Genomic DNA, 19,126 nt, shown 5'->3' with positions numbered 1-19,126 from the left:
GAATGATTTTCTTTTCTTTTACCTCTTCCGGATCAGCCGTTTTCCACCTGACTTGAGCAGCCCCCTCCCCCGTGCCTTTGGTTTTCTCTTTCCTTCCGTCTGTCCTTCCCATTTCCTCTATCTTCGATTTCTAGATCATTCACTTTTCTTCTCTTTCCTCCGCTCCCTCACTGTGCTGTTTTTATGCCTTTGCCCTGGACCACTTTTCAGTTCACTTTTCTCCCTTCTGCTCCCTCCTTCACCCCCTTCTTAATGTCTCTTTTTTCCTCTCCTTGCGTCTGTGACTGTGTCCCTTTCCCCCATCCGCAGTTCTCGTTTTTAATTTTCTTTCTTTCCTCCCCACTTCCATCTGGATCCTCTCCTATTTCCTCCTTGGATTTCTTGTTCTGTCTCTCAGGTTCTCCTCTCCGTAAATATTCTCTCTTCTTCTCTCCCTCTCCGGGATCCGTCCCCTCCCCCACGTGGATCTGCCTCCCCGGCGCCCCCTCCTCATTCATCCTGGGAGATGAATTTGTCGCCTTATTGGACGCCGAGGCCAGAGCGGTGTGAGGGGGCTCGGCCAGCGCTGTGCATTTTCTTCATGCATATTGAGAAGATGGTAATGAGCGCGTTTGCATTGTTGCTTGGAAATGTTGTGTTTCCTGCTGCAGTTCGCAGTTCGGAGTGGGCGAGGGTGGTGCGGGCCCAGGACAGCCCCTCAGTAGGCACCCGGCCTGGCGGCCGCCGCTGACCCTCTCCGGATTCCCGGGCTCTCGGGGCCGGGGGAGGAAGCGACCTTGCCGAGCTCCTGACCCAGCCGCCGCCTCCTCCTCCGGTTTCTCGACAAAGGCCGGCGCGCTCCCCTCATTAAAGCCTCGTTACAGGAACCCCTGGCTGGCTCGCGACGGCTCCTCTGAGCCCCCCTGCCCACCAGCCTCTGAGCCCCTCCCCTGGTGTTGAGAGGCCTGTGATGGAGCGCCACGAGAAAATTAGTGCCTGACAACGTCGTCTATTGGCAATAAATTGAGATTCCAAGTGACACGTCGCGGGATCAAACACAACCACATTGTGTACCCTGCTCCGCTCACTCCTCGTTAATTTTGGAGGGCGCCTTGGCATCGCTTGGCCAGGGGAGGTTGTACGCAGGCCTTTCGGCTGTCAGGACTCCGGTCCTGCCTGGGCTCAGCCAGGGCAGAGCCCACTTCAGTCATTCAGGAGGGACTGACTGCCCCTTCCTGGTAAGGTCCAAGGCGCTCAGGAGGCGTGACCCAGGCACGCCTTTCACTAAGCTGAAGGTTTATGAAAGTCAGGAGCTTCGAGGAGCAAACTCTGAGTTGAGCTCGTGGGGAATCGACGTGAGCCTTGCTGGGAATTGAGAACATCAAGGTCTGGCCTTGTCTGGAATTGTCTGGTGTCGAGTTTCCCAAACTTCAAGCTTCTTGCTACCACCTTTATTATTTACTTAACATTTTTCCATAAATTGACTCATTTTTAAAACCAAAGTACATATTTTTGGAAAGAAAACCTGATACTACCACTGTAAATTGAAAAGTAGCTGTTACTCACCAGAAAAGGAAATGGTAAAAGATAAACACAGCTAAAACCAAGCAGTGTTAATACATTTTAGCCTTTTTACTGGCTTGGAAAGACTCCTAGAGGCTCAGGGGTGTGTGTGTGTGTGTCATTAGAGAGTGTTGGAAGTGTTAAATACTGAATCTTTCTCAGAAGAAATGAGACAATTGAAAAGAGAGTGTTTCTCACTATTCAATGTTCATTTAATTCAATGTTAATTTAATTCTCTGACCCCAGACTGCACCCTACCTAAAATAATGTTGAGAACCTCAAGAGCTGGACTGTTTTAGGACGGTTGAGGAGCATATAAAAACATTAAGATTAGGCCGGGCACACGGTGGCTCACACCTGTAATCCCAGCACTTTGGGAGGCCGAGGCAGGTGCATCACCTGAGGTCAGGAGTTCGAGACCAGCCTGGCCAACATGGTGAAACCCCATCTCTACTAAAAATACAAAAATTAGCTGGACATGGTGGCAGGTGCCTGTAATCCCAGCTTCTCAGGAGGAGAATTGCTTGAGCTGGGGATGTGGAGGTTGCAGTGAGCTGAGATTGCGTCATTGCACTGCAGCCTGGGGGGCAACAGCGAGACTTCATCTAAAAAAAAAAAAAGATTAAAAACGTAACGTTGATTTATTGTTATTTACCACATAATTGTGTTAAGCATTTTCAAACAGTGTCATATTTAATTCTCACTATAAGTCTGCAAGTGAGAGGCTATCCAGGGTGGCCATGTGTGGTAGTACAGGATGTTCACTGAACAAGGGCACTGAGGGGCAAAAAGGGTGTGAAGTCTAGCCCTTCTGTGTGCACCAATATGTGTACCTTGGCTTGGGGCCACACTGGAGGAACAGCACCTTTCTCTCATGTGCACAAATTTTAGACAAAATTTGCACAAAATTGGGTTATGACCTAACCCTAATCTTAGAGATGGGGAAGCTGAGGCTTAGAGAGTTTTGCAAAGCCCAGGCTAGAATACTGTCTGGTATTTTTAACTATGATCCCTTTGGGAGGGAGAGCAGTCCTTTTGTGGGCTTCGGGAGGTAATGCTGAGAGTTTGGGGGAAAGATGCTAAAAGACTAGTCCCTGATTTGACTGAAGGAAAGGGGCAATCAGGCTGCCCAACTTTGCGTCCCCCTGAATCTTTACACTTCCCACAAATATTGGGGAAGATTTGGGCAGAAATACAACTGGGGTCAAGGATCCATTATCCCTGCTAGCGGCTAGGTTGAGGGAGAGGAAGAAGGTGTTCTAGTTTGCTTAGGCCTAACTCTGGATGTCTGGAACTGTTTCTTGACTTTGTTGTTTTCGTTCAGCTTATCCGTATGAGTCGACGCACCAGAGTTCTGCCTTGTTCTCATTTACACTGTTTGGAAATTGCAGATTCTTAAAGACAAACTGAGGGATTGCAGCACACCAGCGGTTGTGAATCAGTGGTTGCCTCTGATCACAATCTCTTTTTTTTATTTTTGGTTCGGCCTCCATAGTGGCCTTTCCCTCCCTCCCCCCTTTTTGATTGAATTGCTTGCTAGCACTTGCTAATTAGGTGATTTCATTTAAAAATCCAGGCCTCCGGGTTTGTTTAAAAAATTGGAAGGCTAAGAAATACAAGACTTCTTTATGAGAACAAATACCTAGAGTTCATAGCTGCTGCCCTTCTATCTGGACACACTCTAGTTTGCTCCAGTCCCCATCTGGCCCACGTCTCTCAATTGCTTTCAGGCAGCTGAGTTTGTTAGCCCTATTTTGTATCATCAGTTGTGATAATGGGACACCGTTGCAAGTAGACACTGTCCTCCAGTGTGAGGGACATAGCACATGCAAGAGTCAACATGGCAAGTGACTCTTCTCTCTGTCATGCTCCTGGTTAGCTGGGCAGCTGCTTTGCCATGGTGGGGTAAGGGTGAGGGCAGGTGTCTAAGTGACAGAGATGACAGAGTGACAGAGATGAATAGTTCTGACTCCCCTGAGACTATCCAGGTATCACAGCTGGGCCTGTTCTCAAGCTCCTGGGAAAAGAATGGGAAGAAAGATCCTGCAACAGGAGTTAGGAGGAAGCCCCAACTTTTTCTTGATTCACCCCAACTTAGGCTCAGCCCTCCCTTGAGTCCCAATCACCATCTTAAACATGTCAAGCCAGAAAATCTGCAATTTCCCTTCTTTTCTACCCCTCTTCTTTTTTCTTCGCAACATGTATTTACAGAGTGCCTTCCACGTGCCAGGAGCAGTGCTAAGTGCTGGGGATAGAGTGGTGAATTAGAGAAGCACCTTGTTTTAATGGAGCTTAGATTTTAGTGGGGTAATCAGATACTGAAAAGGGACACACACAGGACAGCTGAAGAGAGCGTTACATTCTACAAAACAAACAATAACACGCAGTGTACTGGCTTGGATAGTGTCCTTCCCAGATTCAAGTCCTTCCCAGAACCTCAGGGTGTGATCTGATTTGAAAACATGGCCATTGCTGATGCTGAAGTTTCATCTCGTGCTTGAGTGAGGTGGACTCTTAATCCAATACGACTAGTGTCCTTCTAAGAAGAGAAAAGATACAGACACTGTGACCCAAGGGAGAAGACAACCACCTGAAGACAGAGGCAGAGATTGGAGTGATACGGCTATAATCCAAGGAATGCAAGGGGTTGCTGGCAGCCCCCAGAAACTGAGAGGGGGTGAGAAAGGCTTCTCCCCTAGCGACTTCAGAAGGACCAGCGCACTGTCGATACCTTGATTTCAGATTCTAGCCTCCAGAACTGCAAGAGAGTAAACCTCTGTTTCTTGTTTTGTTTTTTTGTTTTTGTTTTTGTTTTGTTTGTTTGTTTTTTGAGGCGGAGTCTCGCTCTATCTATCGCCCAGGCTGGAGTACGGTGGCCGGATCTCAACTCACTGCAAGCTCCGCCTCCCGGGTTTACGCCATTCTCCTGCCTCAGCCTCTCGAGTAACTGGGACTACAGGCGCCTGCCACCACGCCCGGCTAGTTTTTTGTATTTTTTTTAGTAGAGATGGGGTAAACCTCTGTTGTTTGAAGCCACCCAGTTTGTGGTAATTTCTTATAGCAGCTCTGGGAAACAAATGTCCGAGGTGACGTGAGAAGAGGCAGGAGGGCTGTGGCTTTAGATAAATGGTACAATCACAGGAGGCATTTGTGAGGAGGTAACAATTTAGTGGAAGTGGAACAAGTCACAGATAACCTGGGGGAAGTGTATTTTAGAGTTGCTATGTCCAATGCAGTAGCCACTAGCCATATGTGGCCATGGAGCCCTTGAAATGCAACTGGTCCAAACTGAGATAGGCCGAACATGTAAAATACACACCAGATTTCAAAGGCTTGCGAAGAACAGAAATAATGTAAAATATCTTTATTTTATTTTATTTTATTTTTTTTTGAGACAGAACCTTGCTCTGTTGCCCAGGCTGGAGTGCAGTGGCATGATCTTGGCTCACTGCACCATCCACCTCCCAGGTTCAAGCAATTCTCCTGCCTCAGTCTCCTGAGTAGAGTAGCTGGGACTACAGGCTCCCGCCACCATGCCCAGCTAATTTTTGTATTTTTAGTAGAGACAGGGTTTCACCATGTTGGCCAGGCTGGTCTCGAACTCCTGACATCAAGTGATCCATCCACCTCGGCTTCCCAAAGTGCTGGGATTACAGATGTAAGCCACTGCACCTGGCCTCTTTTAATTAATTTTAAAATATTGATTACACATGGAGATGATTGCATGATGAGTTAGTCTACTTGCATTGCTATAAAGGAATACCTGAGACTGGGTAATTTATCAAGAAATGAGGTTTATCTTGGCTCATGGTTCTACAAACTGTCCAGAAAGCATGGTATCAACATCTGCTTCTGGTGAGGGCTGCAGGAAGATTACAATCATGGTGGAAGGCAAAGGGGGAGCAAGCACATCAGAGGGTGAGAGAAAAAGCAGTAAAGCGAGGAAGTTCCAGGCTCTTGGGTTTTTTTTTTTTTTTTTTTTTTTTTTTTTTTTTTTTTTTTTGAGATGGAGTTTCACTCTTGTTGCCCAGGCTGGGGTGCAATGGCACGATCTCGCCTCACTGCAACCTCTGCCTCCTGGGTTCAAGCAATTCTCCTGCCTCAGCCTCCCAAGTAGCTGGGATTACAGGCGCCTGCCACCATGCCTGGCTTTTTGTATTTTTAGTAGAGACGGGGTTTCACCATGTTGACTGGGCTGGTCTCAAACTCCTGACCTCAGGTGTTCCACCCACCTCGGCCTCCCAAAGTGTTGAGATTACAGGCATGAGCCACTGTGCCTGGCCCCTGGCTCTTTTAAACAACCAGATCTCGTGTGAACTCGTAGAGTGAGAACTCATTCATTACCACAAGGATGGCACCAAGCCATTCATGAGGGATCCACCCCTATGACCCAAACGCCATCCGCCAGGCCCCACTTCTGACACTGGGGATTACATTTCAACGTGAGATTTGGTGGGGACAAACATCCAAACAGTATTAAATGAGTCATCTATTGAATGTCACTCTTTGGGGTGAACAAGGGAGGAGGATGCAAAGAGGAACAAGACATGGGTCCTAGCCTCAAGGAGAGGGGCCATCTGGATATATTGGGTTAAATAAAGTAGGCTATTAATATTTATTTTACTTTTCTAAATGTGGGAACTAGAAGATTTTGGCCAATGAAATATGAGCAAATTTTTACATTTATGGCTCATATTATATTTCTACTGCATGGTGTTATTCTAAACAGAAGATGCAGCAGATGCAAAGGCCCTGTGGTAGGGACTGAGCTTCCTGTGTCTGGTGGTTCTGTACTCAGTCTGCATGTTGATACTTACTTGCTAATGTCACTAGACCTGGAGAGGTGATGTGGGAAGCCCTGTTGAACTTACATGGAGGAGTCTATGAATCTGTGTCCTTTCTTCTCAAGCAGAGAGCAAGGTCATGAAATTCAGCCCTTCAGACTGATGCCTCCTTCTTACTTACCAATCTCACATGCTCCTTTAGACCTCAGATGGAGAAAGAAGACAGCCCCAAACTTCCTGCTTAGTATGTCGATTTCACTGTCTCCCTAAGCTCAACAGTGTCAAGGACATGGAGCTAGGCCTAACTCCGGAAACCTCCTTGTGTGCTGATGGCTGGCACCAAGGCCATGGTATTACAGTATAGAGCAGAGACTCCCCAAACCCACAGCTTGCAACGTGAATAGAAGGACCAGGTTAGTTCATTTATTAAGCTAGAATTTTGTTCTTCTAAGACAGAGTTTACAAAACGGCATCTTGGGGCTAACTCCCACATGTTTTGTTTGCATGATTTCACAATTCTTTTTAGATGTGATTTAATTGCTGTATCAGTCAGGTTGGGCTGGGCTTTGCTGCAGTAACAAATAAGCCTCATATCTTCATGGCTGGTAATCACCCAGTCTATATGTTGTTTGCTATGGCATTACTCCATGCCTTCTGCACTTCAGGATCCAGGCTGACAGAATAGCTTCCATCTGGAGTGTTGCTGAATGCCATGACCAAGGGCAAAAGGGCATGGCATACCACAGACTGGCTCTTGAAGTTTCTATTTGGAAGCGACCCATGCTACTTCTGCTGATATTTCATTGGCCAAAGGAATCGTGTAACCATGCTTGAAGTCAAGAGGGCAGGGATGCATATGCCCCCCTGCAGGGAGGGGCACTCTATGGGTCATCTACTGTGCATCTCTTCAAATCCTTTTAGCCCCACCTTCTGTTCCAGCCACTGCTTCAACAAGCCTTGAGCAGGGCTAGCCTGACAGTACCCACTACATACCTCTTACTTTTCTGATACAGTGCCCTGGGTACCAGCAGGAACCTGTGAGCACTCACACACATGCCACCAGCAAGTACAGAGGAATTAACACCTGTGGGGCCATCTTTAGCCAAAGGGGAGGGCATGGATGACTAACTGTCCCCCTCCATTCTCAGGTCAGGCAGTTCTGACATGCTAGCACCTAGAGCAGCACTCACTCCAATTACCCATCCTTACCCATCCTTCCATGGCTTCCCTCTCATCCCTGTCTCACTCCCTGGGCCTGCACTCACTCCCAGGGATCATTTCCCCAGTAAACCACCTGCATGTAAGCATTTGCCTGGGGACCTACTATGGAGGGAAACCAAGCTGAGACAGACAGGAAATTGGTGGACAGTAACACAATCTACCACTTTGCCCATATTGCAAAGTTAGAAAGTTTAATATAAAATTTCAATGTTAAGCTTTTCTTGATAAATCAGATCTGGCAGCACATAACTGAAATCCTGGCAAGTCCACAAGAGGCTGGACTTGAATAGGGGCAGTGACTTCCTTGAGATGGGACCCAAGCTCTTTGTTGACAACATTTGCTATCTGAGAGGGAAAGTCTTCACTTTTTTATGCTGTCTACCTGGCTCCAGGAGTCATTTATGCTTCTGGGTTTTTGTTGTTGTTTGTTTTAAATCTCTGTCATAGGAACTGTTGGCTTGAGCTAGATATCTATGAATCCTTGGAAATTTTTTTAAATTATTATATGGAGAACTTTCTCATTTTGGGGGGTTTTATTTACTTATTTTGTTTCTCTTTCTCTGTTTTATAACAAAAGGATCAATTAAAAAAGAAAAAAAAAAAACTTAGACTGGTAGTGCCAGGCTGGCAGGGACAGCCTGTCTGGTCACCACTGTATTCTCAGTGGTATATAGTAGGTGCATAAAGAATCTTTGCTGAATGGATGACAAGATGAGTGACTGAAGTAGCCTGTTCCCAATATGATCCTGAGCTCCTGACTCTCATGTCCTTGTAGCACCTACTCTTTTTGAGTGTGGGCTAAACTTATTATTTGCCTCTAATGAAGCCATAGGATGCCACTTCTGAGATTAGGTTATAAAAAAGACTGTGGCTTCTGTCTTGGCCCTCTCTGACTCTCTCTCTAACGTCCACAGCTGTGATGCCACAAGAATACTCAGATAGCACATGGACAGGCCCACATGGCAATGAATTGCAACTTGCCAGCAACCATGTGGGTTAGCTTGAAGCAGATTCTCCAGTCCTGAGTCTTCAGGTGGCTGTAGCTCTGGCTGACCATGTGACTGAACCTGAGGAGAAACGCTGAGCCAAAGACACACAGATAAGCTGCACCTGGATTCCTGACCTACAGAAACTGTGAAGTAGTAAATGTTTGTTGTTCAAAGCCAAGGGTTGGCAAAATACATTCCACTTGTTTTTGTAAATAAAGTTTTATTGGACCTTGGTAATGTTCGTTAATGTGCCTATTGTTATGGCTGCTTTCATACTTCAACAGCAGTAGCTATTGAGTAGTTGCAGCAAAAGACTATATGGCCCACAGGTCTAAAATATTTACTATGTGGCCCTTTAAGGAAAAGTTTGTCTATCCCTGTTTTAAGCTGCTAAGTTTGGGAAAAATAGTTACCTAGCAATGGATGACGAATACAATAGCTTTCAAATCCAAAACATTGGTCCTAACTGGGCTTGCAGGTCTTGAGGTAGGGCATCTAATTTCAGTTTAGCTTTGTTTAATAGATATTAACTGAGCACCTACTGTGTGCCAGGCATGGTCTCAATCATATTCCAGAATGCCACATTCAGTTCTTTAGCTCCACTGTCCCCTCCAGCATTTTCTTGGTCTATGGCATGATTTGCCAAATATTTGTGGATTTAAGTTGGCTTTTAGAGACTGGAATTAGCAAGACACTCTTTGGAATGCAACAGATAACTCTGTAATCGTGGGGAGGTGAGCAGGGAGCAGGAGGACATTTAGCTGGTATTTCCATGCAAAGTTCTGATAGTTGTTAAAAGATGGAAATGTTTCCATCCCACCCTATGGAAATAGAGGGCCCCAAAGGCCCTACCTCCAGTAAACAAAGGGGTCAGGTATAGCACAGCAGGGCCACCCACAATTCTGAAGGCCACTCTAATTGGTCAGTTCCCTTGCCATGCTAGTGATTAAATATTGGCACATGGTTCCAGGACAAATTTCTGGCTTGTCCAGCAGGGGTGCTCAGTAATGTTGCCTGCATGATGGAATTCATAGACATCTATTGAATATTTGCCCCTTTTTGGAGTGGACAGGGAAGAGGACGCAAAGAGGAACAAGATGTAGGTCCCATCCTCAAGGAGAGGGGCCATCTGATTCTCTAAGTGTGTCTAATCCTCACTCGGCAGGAGGGTCTGAAGCCAGACCTTCAGGGTTGAAATCCGACCCCACTTCTTACCAGCTGGTTGACCTTGAGCCAGTGATTCAGCGCCCTGTGTGCCTCAGTTTCCTCCTCTGTGACAATAATGGTTCCTACCCCATAGCATTTTAGTAGGGATGTGCTAACAGTAATGCCTTATACCCGGTTAGCACTCAGAAAATGTTAGAAAAGGAATTATCACTGTCCAGGAGCCAAAAGAACATGCTCTGAGGGGGTCATAATAATATCAAGAAGTACATTAAGAAGAGTTGTCAGTTTTTTTGTTTTTTTTTTTCAATTGAGAAGGAGTCTTGCTCTTGTTGCCCAGGCTGGAGTGCAATGGTGCGATCTTGGCTCACTGCAACCTCTATCTCCTGGGTTCAAGAGATTCTCCTGCCTCAATCTCCCAAGTAGCTGGGATTACAGGCATGCGCCACCTGGCTAATTTTGTATTTTTAGTAGAAATGGGGTTTCACCATGTCAGTCAGGCTGGTCTCGAACTCCTGACCTCAGGTGATCCACCTGCCTTGGCCTCCCAGAGTGCTGGGATTACGGACATGAGCCACCGCGCCCATCCAGGAAGAGTCCATTGATCATGGACTAGATTCCTGGCTCTGGTCTAGGCCCCATGCAGGCAGACAAGGCTGGCTTCATGGGCATGTGGCCTGTGCAAGAGACCTTCCTTTGGTTTAATGCTCTGCTGTTGCCATCTTGAGATGCTAAAGAATTTTCGAACTAATGTCTTACAGTTTTATTTTGCACTGGGTCTCACAGATTATGCAATTGGTCCTGCTTATAGAAGTGGACATGGCAAACTTCTGATCATCAGGAGCTTTGCAAATCTGCCCGGGGGAGCCAATGTGCCCACCAATCTTTACATCACAGAGCTACAGGCATTCTGGTGGAACACCGGGCCTAAGGCTGGCTCCCATGCTTCTTGGTTGGGTTGAAGCAGCCAAAGAGACTTCCCTGAGGCCACAAAGGAAGCCACATCAAGGGCCTAGCGTGTCTTATACCACCATCAAAACCTGGAGAGGAAAACGGATAAGGAGATCAGGTCCCATGGTGCATCCGGTTAAGGGAATGCTGCTTGGATTTATTTTCTGCAAGAGGAGTAAGGCCTTGAATTCTGAAATACTTTTGAAACCTTTGGAAAATCCCCCTTTAATCACTGATGACAGGTTGACATTTTTCCAGCTGTTTAGAAGCAGTAGACAAGTCAAGTTGCTCGGCAGGGCACAGGCTGGCATGCTGGGATATGTGTGGGTTCTAACCTTCCCTTTCCCTGGTTCTTTGCAGCTTTGAGGAAAAAGAAGAGAAAAATAAACCAACCAAAACAAAAGCCAGGCTCTTGCAGTGTTCTTGCCAGTCTATGCCATCTGCATTTGGGGATTTGCTCCTGAAAGTAAAATCTTAATTGGGTAACATTTTCCTGCTTCTTCCCAGCTCATGGATTCACCTTTTCGGCAGCGTCCCACTACGGCAGCTTGTGTCTCTCTCTGTATTAAATCTACTTCTTGGTTGGGAGAATTGTTTTATTGGCTCATCAGGTGCCAGCATGAATCCTTTATTTCCCTCCATCCCCAATTCCACGTGTGATCAAGACCTGGGTGTGGAGTAGAATCCAGGTTCCACCACAAGCGAACCTGTTGGTTAAGGGTATGTGCTCAAATCCCAGCTCTGCTTCTCAGTCTCTGGGGGGCCTTGGGGAAGTGACTTGGCCTCACTGTGCTTCTGTTTCCCCATCTGTAAAATGCTATGAGAAGAATGACATGACTTCACACATGTAAAGCTCTTAGAACACATAATTAAGTGCATAGGCACATAATCATATATTTAACATTTTTTAATATATATATATGCATCTGGTTAAGGAAATGTGTGTGTGTGTGTGTGTGTGTGTGTGTGTGTGTATATATATACGTATCTTGCTCTGTCACCCAGACTGGAGTGCAGTGGCACGATCTCAGCTCGCTGTAACCTCTGCTTCCCGGGTTCAAGAGATTCTCTTGCCTCAGCCTCCCAAGTAGCTGGGATTACAGGTGTGCGTCACCATGCCTGCCTAATTTTTGTATTTTCAGTAGAGACGGGGTTTCACCATGTTGGCCAGGCTGGTCTCAAACTCCCAATCTCAAGTGATCCTCCCACCTCAGCCTCCAAAAGTGCTGGGATTACAGGTGTGAGCCACTGCGCCCAGACTTAAACATATTTTAAAGGCATCTTTTCCATTTATTATTATGAATGGATATAGTACTACCTCCACCATCCTATTCCCCATTGATAAAAGCTCACAGGTACATAACACCATGTTCCAGGTGCAATTTTAAGCCTTTTAGAAATATTTCCAAGCTTAAATCTCAAAACAACCTTATGAGGCAGGGACTGTTCTTTCTCCCATTTTGTAGATGAAGAAAACTGAGGCACAGAGAGGTTAAATAACTTGTCTGAAGTCACACAGCTAGTAAGTGTCAGAGTCAAAGTTCATACTCAAAAATTCGGCCCCAGAGGCACCCCACTCTTAATCATGGTGCTCTGTTAACATGTATAACTTGTGCCTTGCTGGACATTTAGAGTTTTTTCTTTTTCAATAAAAATTTAAACTTCTTATTGAAGAACGCATGTGTATCAAAAGAATAGGATGGGCTGGGCACAATGGCTCATGTCTAGAACCCCAGTGCTTTAGGAGGCTGAGGCACGAGGGTAGCTCAAGCCCAGGAGTTAGAGACCAGCCTGGGCAACATAGTGAGACCCTATCTCTACCAAAAATCAAAAACTTAGCTAGGCGTGGTGGCACTTGCCTGTGCTTGGGAGGCTGAGGTAGGGGGATCTCTTGAAGCTGGAAAGTCAAGGCTGCAATGAGCTGTGATCACACCACTGCACTTCAGCCTGGGCAGCTAAGCCAGACCCTGTATCAAAAAAAAAAAAAAAAAAAGAGTGGAGAATGCATTCATTTTCACAAACTGAAAACACCCATGGAATCATCACGCAGCCTTCAACACAGATGATAACACCCCTCAGAAGCCCCTTGTGGTCACTCCCTCACCCCCAAAGGTAGCTGCTAGCCCCACCTCCAACAACAGAGATTCATGTTGCCTATTTTTGTACTTTATGAAAATGAAATCAAGAGGTATGCATTCTTTCATTTCTGGCATCTTTGGCTCAATGTTATGTTTGTGATTTATCCGTATCGTTGCACACGGTTGTAGATTGTTTATTTTTATTACCACATAGTGTTCCACTTACAGTTTATCTTATCTATTCTACCATCGAGGGGCATTTGGGTAGTTTTTGTGAGTAACGCTGCTAGGAGCATTCTGGTGCATGACTTTCAGAGGGTGGATGGGTGCAATCCTGATTGGCGTGTCCCTAGAAGTGAAACCCCTGGGTCAGAGGGGATACATCTGCCAATCAGTTTGCTGGAGGCTTTTCAGTGTGTTGAGCAGTGGGGTAGGGGAGTGAAATGGAGGGTTGGGCATTTTTTAAGTGATTTATCTCGTTTCTGGCCATCGACTGGAAATAAAACATGACATTTGGACCCTGTGGAAGGCCGAGTCATCAAGGCATGCCAGGAGCTTATTTATGGGGTTTTGTTGAACATCCCACCTTTCTTTAATTTCTGCAGGATATCCTCTTCCTGTCAAGTGAGCTGAAAGAGCAAACCGTGAGGGCATCATGGTGTCACTGTTAGAACTATGAGGCAATGCTGTCAGCTAAGAACAGTGGGGCCGGTGCAGAAACTATCACTGAGGGAAGCGTGCGGGCATGGCACGAGCGCCTCCCAACAGCCCCAGAATCCGCCATGGATGATCAAGTGGATCATCCACTCACTCACTCGCCGAACGCTGACTGAGCACTCTGTGCGTGGCCAGCCATGTGCTGGGCACTGGGGACAAAGTAGCACACAAGGCTGGCCAGGTCTCTGCCCTCTCTGAGTTTACCTTCTCCTGGGGATATAAACACGAACATGAGCAAATTAAAAAAAAGATTTTCAGGCTAGGCACGGTGGCTCACACCTGTAATCCCAGCACTTTGGGAGGCTGAGGTGGGTGGATCACCGAAGGTCAGGAGTTCGAGACCAGCCTGACCAACTTGGTGAAACCCCATCTGTACTAAAAATATAAAAAAGTAGCTGTGCATGGTGGTGGATGCCTGTAGTCTCATCGACTTGGGAGGCTGAGGCAGGAGAATCACTTGAACCTGGGAGGTGGAGGTTGCAGTGAGCAGAGACTGTACCAGTGCACTCCAGCCTGGGCAACAATAGTGAAACTCCGTCTCAAAAAAAAATAAAAAAAAAAATTATTTTTTTCAGAGCATGATAAGGAAATGAAAAGAATAAAATGAGGGGATGGGAAAATGAGTGCTTGGGGAGGGAGGCAGTACAGGAGACAGCCCAGGGAAAGCCAGTTTGAGGACATCATATTCGTAAGCTTGGAAATAGCGGTTGAGCAGGGCTGGCCTCGTGAGCGTGCACACCTGTGCATGTGCTAATGCTCTGCTGTTGCTGTCTTAAAGGTTGTCATAATTTTTGAACAAGGGGCCCCGCATTTCCATTTCACACCAGGCTCTGCCAATCACATAATTGGCCCTCTCAGATTGTTTAGGTTTCTAGAAAAGAAGAAACCTCCCATCATCTCTTCTGGGGTGGGGAACAAAGCAGCTGCCTTGCAAAAACACCCTCGGTGGCTAAACAATGAGGACGGCCTCTGTTTCCCCTGCCCCTTTCCCTTCACCCTCATTTCTTTGCATCTTACAAGTTCTCAACCTAGCCCTTGCCTCATGGAGCTTCAGTGAGAGCAAATCAGGATCGAGTGGAGCAGTCGCTTTTGATGTGGGCTTTTCATAGCTTAGAAATCTTGCAGTTCCCATCCCTGGAGGCCCCTGGGTGATTAATGATAATGGGGCTTTCTCCATTGTGCTAACCAGAAGGAAGGAAGGAAGAGTGCTTTGAAAGGAGAGGGTGTCCAAGTGCTAGGCTCTTGTAATTCAAGTCCCCCGGGGAGAAAAGTTTAACCTCTCACACAGGGCCTGGCTGGGTTGCTGGCTGGGGTGGCTTTGGGGAGCCGGATGAGCTGGTGACCTGGATCGGGTCATCCGGCTATGACCCCAGGTCATCTCTGTTGTGCTTTGAAGATCAGCCACTGCATCAGGAACAGCTGAGACCCACAGACTGCTGCTGAGGATCTGAGACCCCTGCAAAATGCAAATTCTGGACTTGTCCACAAGGATGCTCCCAGCATCTCAGGGAGCCCTGTGTTCCAGGCACAGCCCCAGAACCCAGGGCATCTGCAGACAGAGGCCCAAATCTTCTACTCATAACACGAACCTCATAACACCCCTGTCTCCACTTTTTCAATGTGCTTGTCAATGTCAGATACCATAAAGCATGGAGAAAGAATAAAGGGTAGTGAAGTGTGGATGCTGGGCTGGCTGATACCTGCCCTAGTGGACATTGACTGTGTGTACTACACAAACAGCGCTTCCCTTCCCACTTGTGAGCACAGCGTCCCCACCTTCTTGAGGAACCGAATCTTTCTCAGCCTCAGGTCTTGTTTTGGATGGCAGGCTTCAGCAGTGAGGGTGTGGCCCAGGCCTTGGTAAGAAGCATACTAAGCATACTTGGTGTCACAAGACACAGTCATGGGTTCAAAATTGACCACGAGACTCAAATGAGTCCCATGATGCTCATCTCTGTTGCTGCTGTTGTGTTTTACTCTGAAACCACTGGGCAAAGGAGACTCCTTTCCTGGTAGGAGTGGCTGAACGCGGGGATACGGCATGGAGCTGAGGATGGCTATCTCATCACTGCAGGGCAGACATTGAGTAAGATGGTGAAAAGAACACACAGAAAGGCAGAGCTGAGACATGAGGAGGGGTTGGGGAGGAAAGAATGAGCCTGATGACATTATTACACAGTGCTAGAGGGCCTGGATCTAGCCATGCCTGAAATCTACATGGTTTCCTTATTCAGTCTGTTTGAGGTGAGTTTCTGTTTCTTTGTGACCAAGAGGCCCAGCAAATTTATTTACTCAGACGTTAGGGGGTTAATATTTGGCTGAATATTTTTAATTCTGTCTCCCTAGCTAGTCCCCAGCTTTGGGGACTGTAAGTTTCCTAAAGGCAGGAACTAGGCTAGCTGTGGTCAGTAGGTTTTGTGGTGTATGTTGATGGGAGACTGAGCAGGATGTTGGCTGTGGTGAGGCAAGGACAAAATGATTGAAGCATTGGGGAGGGGAGGAGAGTGCATGGAGGCAAGGCAGATTGAAGGCTCCCTCGTTCCCACATGACTCTGTGCGATCTCTGGGCTAGAGACTGAGGCTGCAGCAAGGGGCAGTCCACACACCATGTCTGTCCTCACAGAGTTCACCGTGAAGCGGGGCAAACAGGCACCAAACAAGACATCACGGTAATGACGTTTCGTAGACAAAGATAGGGGTTGTTAATGTATGTGTGTCTGTGTGTGTGTATTTATGTTCTCTGTTTCTTTGTCTCTGTCTCTCTCTGTCTCTGTCCATCTCTCTTTCTAAATATATGTGTAAGTCATATACATATCTCCCTAAGGTCCTCATAAATAAGCTCCTTAATGTAAAATTGTTGTGGGAAGGATGGGGTCACTCTGGGTAGCCCAGGGAGAAATAGAAGATTGTGTCAGGGCACCTGGTAGTGTTCAGAGCAGTCTGGCCGTGATCCCCCAGCCAGCAGAGTGGTTTTATGGAAGGATGTGTGCCTGGTGCCTTTGGAGTCATTTGCTTATGACCAATGGCCAGGATGGCTGCTGTGGTGAGTGCTGAGGCACTTTTCTAAGTTCTGCAAAAGGGAGAAGGCAGAGCCTCCTAGCGACCTGTCTTTACAGGTTTCCAGAGTCTTTCCCTTAGACTCGCTCTCTGCCTCCAAAGGATCTGAGACTGGGAGAAAACAAATGTATAAACAGTATCAGCCATTGGGAAATGGTTTTTTCTCATGTTGCCATGAGGCCTGGGTAGGAGGTGCTCTGTGGGTGAAGACGAAGGAGAGTGTCTCATACCTCTTTGGTGAATGGTCATCCAGAGTAGGGGTGTGTTCCCATGAGCTGAGGGCACGTACCCAGTTGCTCTTTTGATGGACAGCCCTGCCAGATGGAGGCTTCAGCCTGTCTCTCTGTACCTGCTCTATCTGTGCCACACAAGAAACCAGGTCCCAGTGGTTGGAGCCCTGGAGAGACAGGAAAGGATGAGGGTATAGAGATGTGCAGAGCAGGGGCTTTGGAATCAGACAGGCCTGGATCCTGGCCCTGCCCCTTTCTATGCCAGTGACGTCTGGGAAGTTACTTACCCCTCTGCATGCCAGTTTCCACATCTGTAAAATGGGGATTCTTGCAGGGTTGCACCCCCAGGATGGCACTAATGATGATGATTCCTGGGCAGAGACGTTTGAGTGATGGTAATTTTCTTTGTCCTTTTCTGTACTTTCCAATTTTTGCCTGATGGAAATGTAAATATTTTTAATTCAGAGAAAAACAATGTGTGCTATTAGAAAATAAAAACATTTTTTGAAAGATTGGAGAGCACTGGGTAAGAGGAAAGATAAGAAGAGAGAGAGTGGAATTTGGAGGTAACCAGCAGTCATTTTGTTGCACTGCTACTATGGACTGATCAGAAACATGAGTCTCTTCTAGGGGCAACTTGGGAGCCCAGAGGTCTGCAGTGAACCAGGGAAGCCTGGACTGGGATGCAAGACTCCTTGTCACACCTTGAGAAGGGGCTGATGCTGCACTTTCCATCAGGATTGGAACAGCACAGTGGAAGGACAACAGGAGCGTGAAGGGGTTGGAAAAGGAGGGAGAGAGAACCAGGCCACGTGGAATTGATAAGGGCAGAGGAGAGGCCCAGAGGACAGACACCCACACCAAAGAAAAGTCACATGGTTTGTAAAAAAGAAAAATAGAAAGAAGGCCGGGTATGGTAGCTCACGTCTGTAATCCCGGCACTTTGGGAGGCCAAGGTGGGCAGATCACTTGAGGCCAGGAGTTTGAGATCAGCCCAGCCAACATGGCAAAACCCTATCTCTGAAAGAAATACAAAAATTAGCTGGGCTGGTGGTACACACCTGTAGTCCCAGCCACTCAAGAGGCTGAGGCATGAGAATCACTTGAACCCGGGAAGCAGAGGATGCAATGAGCTGAGATGGCACCACTGCACTCCAGCCTGGGCGACAGAGCGAGATTCCATCTCAAAAAAAAAAAAAGAAAAGAAAAATAGAAAGAAATGGTAATACCCTCAAAACCCCAAGTATCTCTAATCAGTCCCATTTCCTGCTGTCAGCCCGCCCCTCTGATGGGCTTCTTGGTCTGCACAGGGGCAGCCGTGATACAGGAACATCTCTGTTTCCCGTATTGCCATAAACCAATGACTGGCACATAGACAGTGTGCAACAAATCTTATCATTCAACTGGTTTAACCCAAATATAACTTGGGGTCTTACGTGGCCCAGTATTACCTTCATGTTGTATTTAGAAAAAATAGAGTCCAGAGTAAAAACTGTAATTTTATTGTTTTTGAAACAGGGTCTCACTCTGTCACCCAGGCTGGAGTGCAGTGGCATGATCACCACTCATGGCAGCCTCTACTCCTGGGCTCAAGTGATCCTCCTACGTCAGCCTTCTGAGTAGCTGGGTCTACATGCACACCGCTATGCTCGGGTAACTTTTAATTTTTTTGTAGAGATGGGTTCTCCTTATGTTGCCCAGGTTGGCCTCGAACTCCTGGGCTCAAGTGGTCTTCCCACCTTGGCCTCCCAAAGTGGTAGGATTACAGGTGTGAGCCGCCAACGCACCAGGCCCATTTTAAAAAGATTCTAATCTTTACTCCTGACTTTGAAAGCACTTTATGTAGATCCATTTGTGATTCAGAGAGACACTTCCCCAAATCCCCTCCCTCTCTTCTCTCCTCTTCCCACATTCTGTGGTTGCCCCTAAATCTGTTCCTCATCTCCAGCCTGCGTGGCGCTTCTACTTCCTCCTTCCCACATGCCACGTTTTATTGTCTCTCTGCCAGAGGTCCCTGGAACATCTGCTCTGGTCAAAAAATACGGCAAAAGAGTAGAGAAAATGAACGCTCTTTGCCTCCAAGCCTGTCCTCACTCTGTACAGAGAAATTCAAGCAGAGATGGCTGGTGAAGTGAACAAAGGGGGACTTGGCTAACAGAGGATCCAGGTTCAGATCTTGGATCCTTTTCTTGGTCACCATGTGACTTTGGACACGGTATGGAGCCATTTGGAGATTCAGTTTCCTTGTGAGTAAAACAAGGAAAATAGTACACTTACCTGAGAGAGTAGTTAGGTTTAAATGAGTTGATTGAGAGGGGAGTTAGATTTAAATGAGTTAATTCATTTAGATGCTCTAACAGGGCCTGACTTGGATTCAGTGCTAATAAGTGTCT

Source organism: Macaca thibetana, chromosome 20 (assembly GCF_024542745.1).
Source record: "Macaca thibetana thibetana isolate TM-01 chromosome 20, ASM2454274v1, whole genome shotgun sequence".
Classification (NCBI taxonomy): Eukaryota; Metazoa; Chordata; class Mammalia; order Primates; family Cercopithecidae; genus Macaca; species Macaca thibetana.
Note: the sequence above shows the minus strand (reverse complement) of the source record.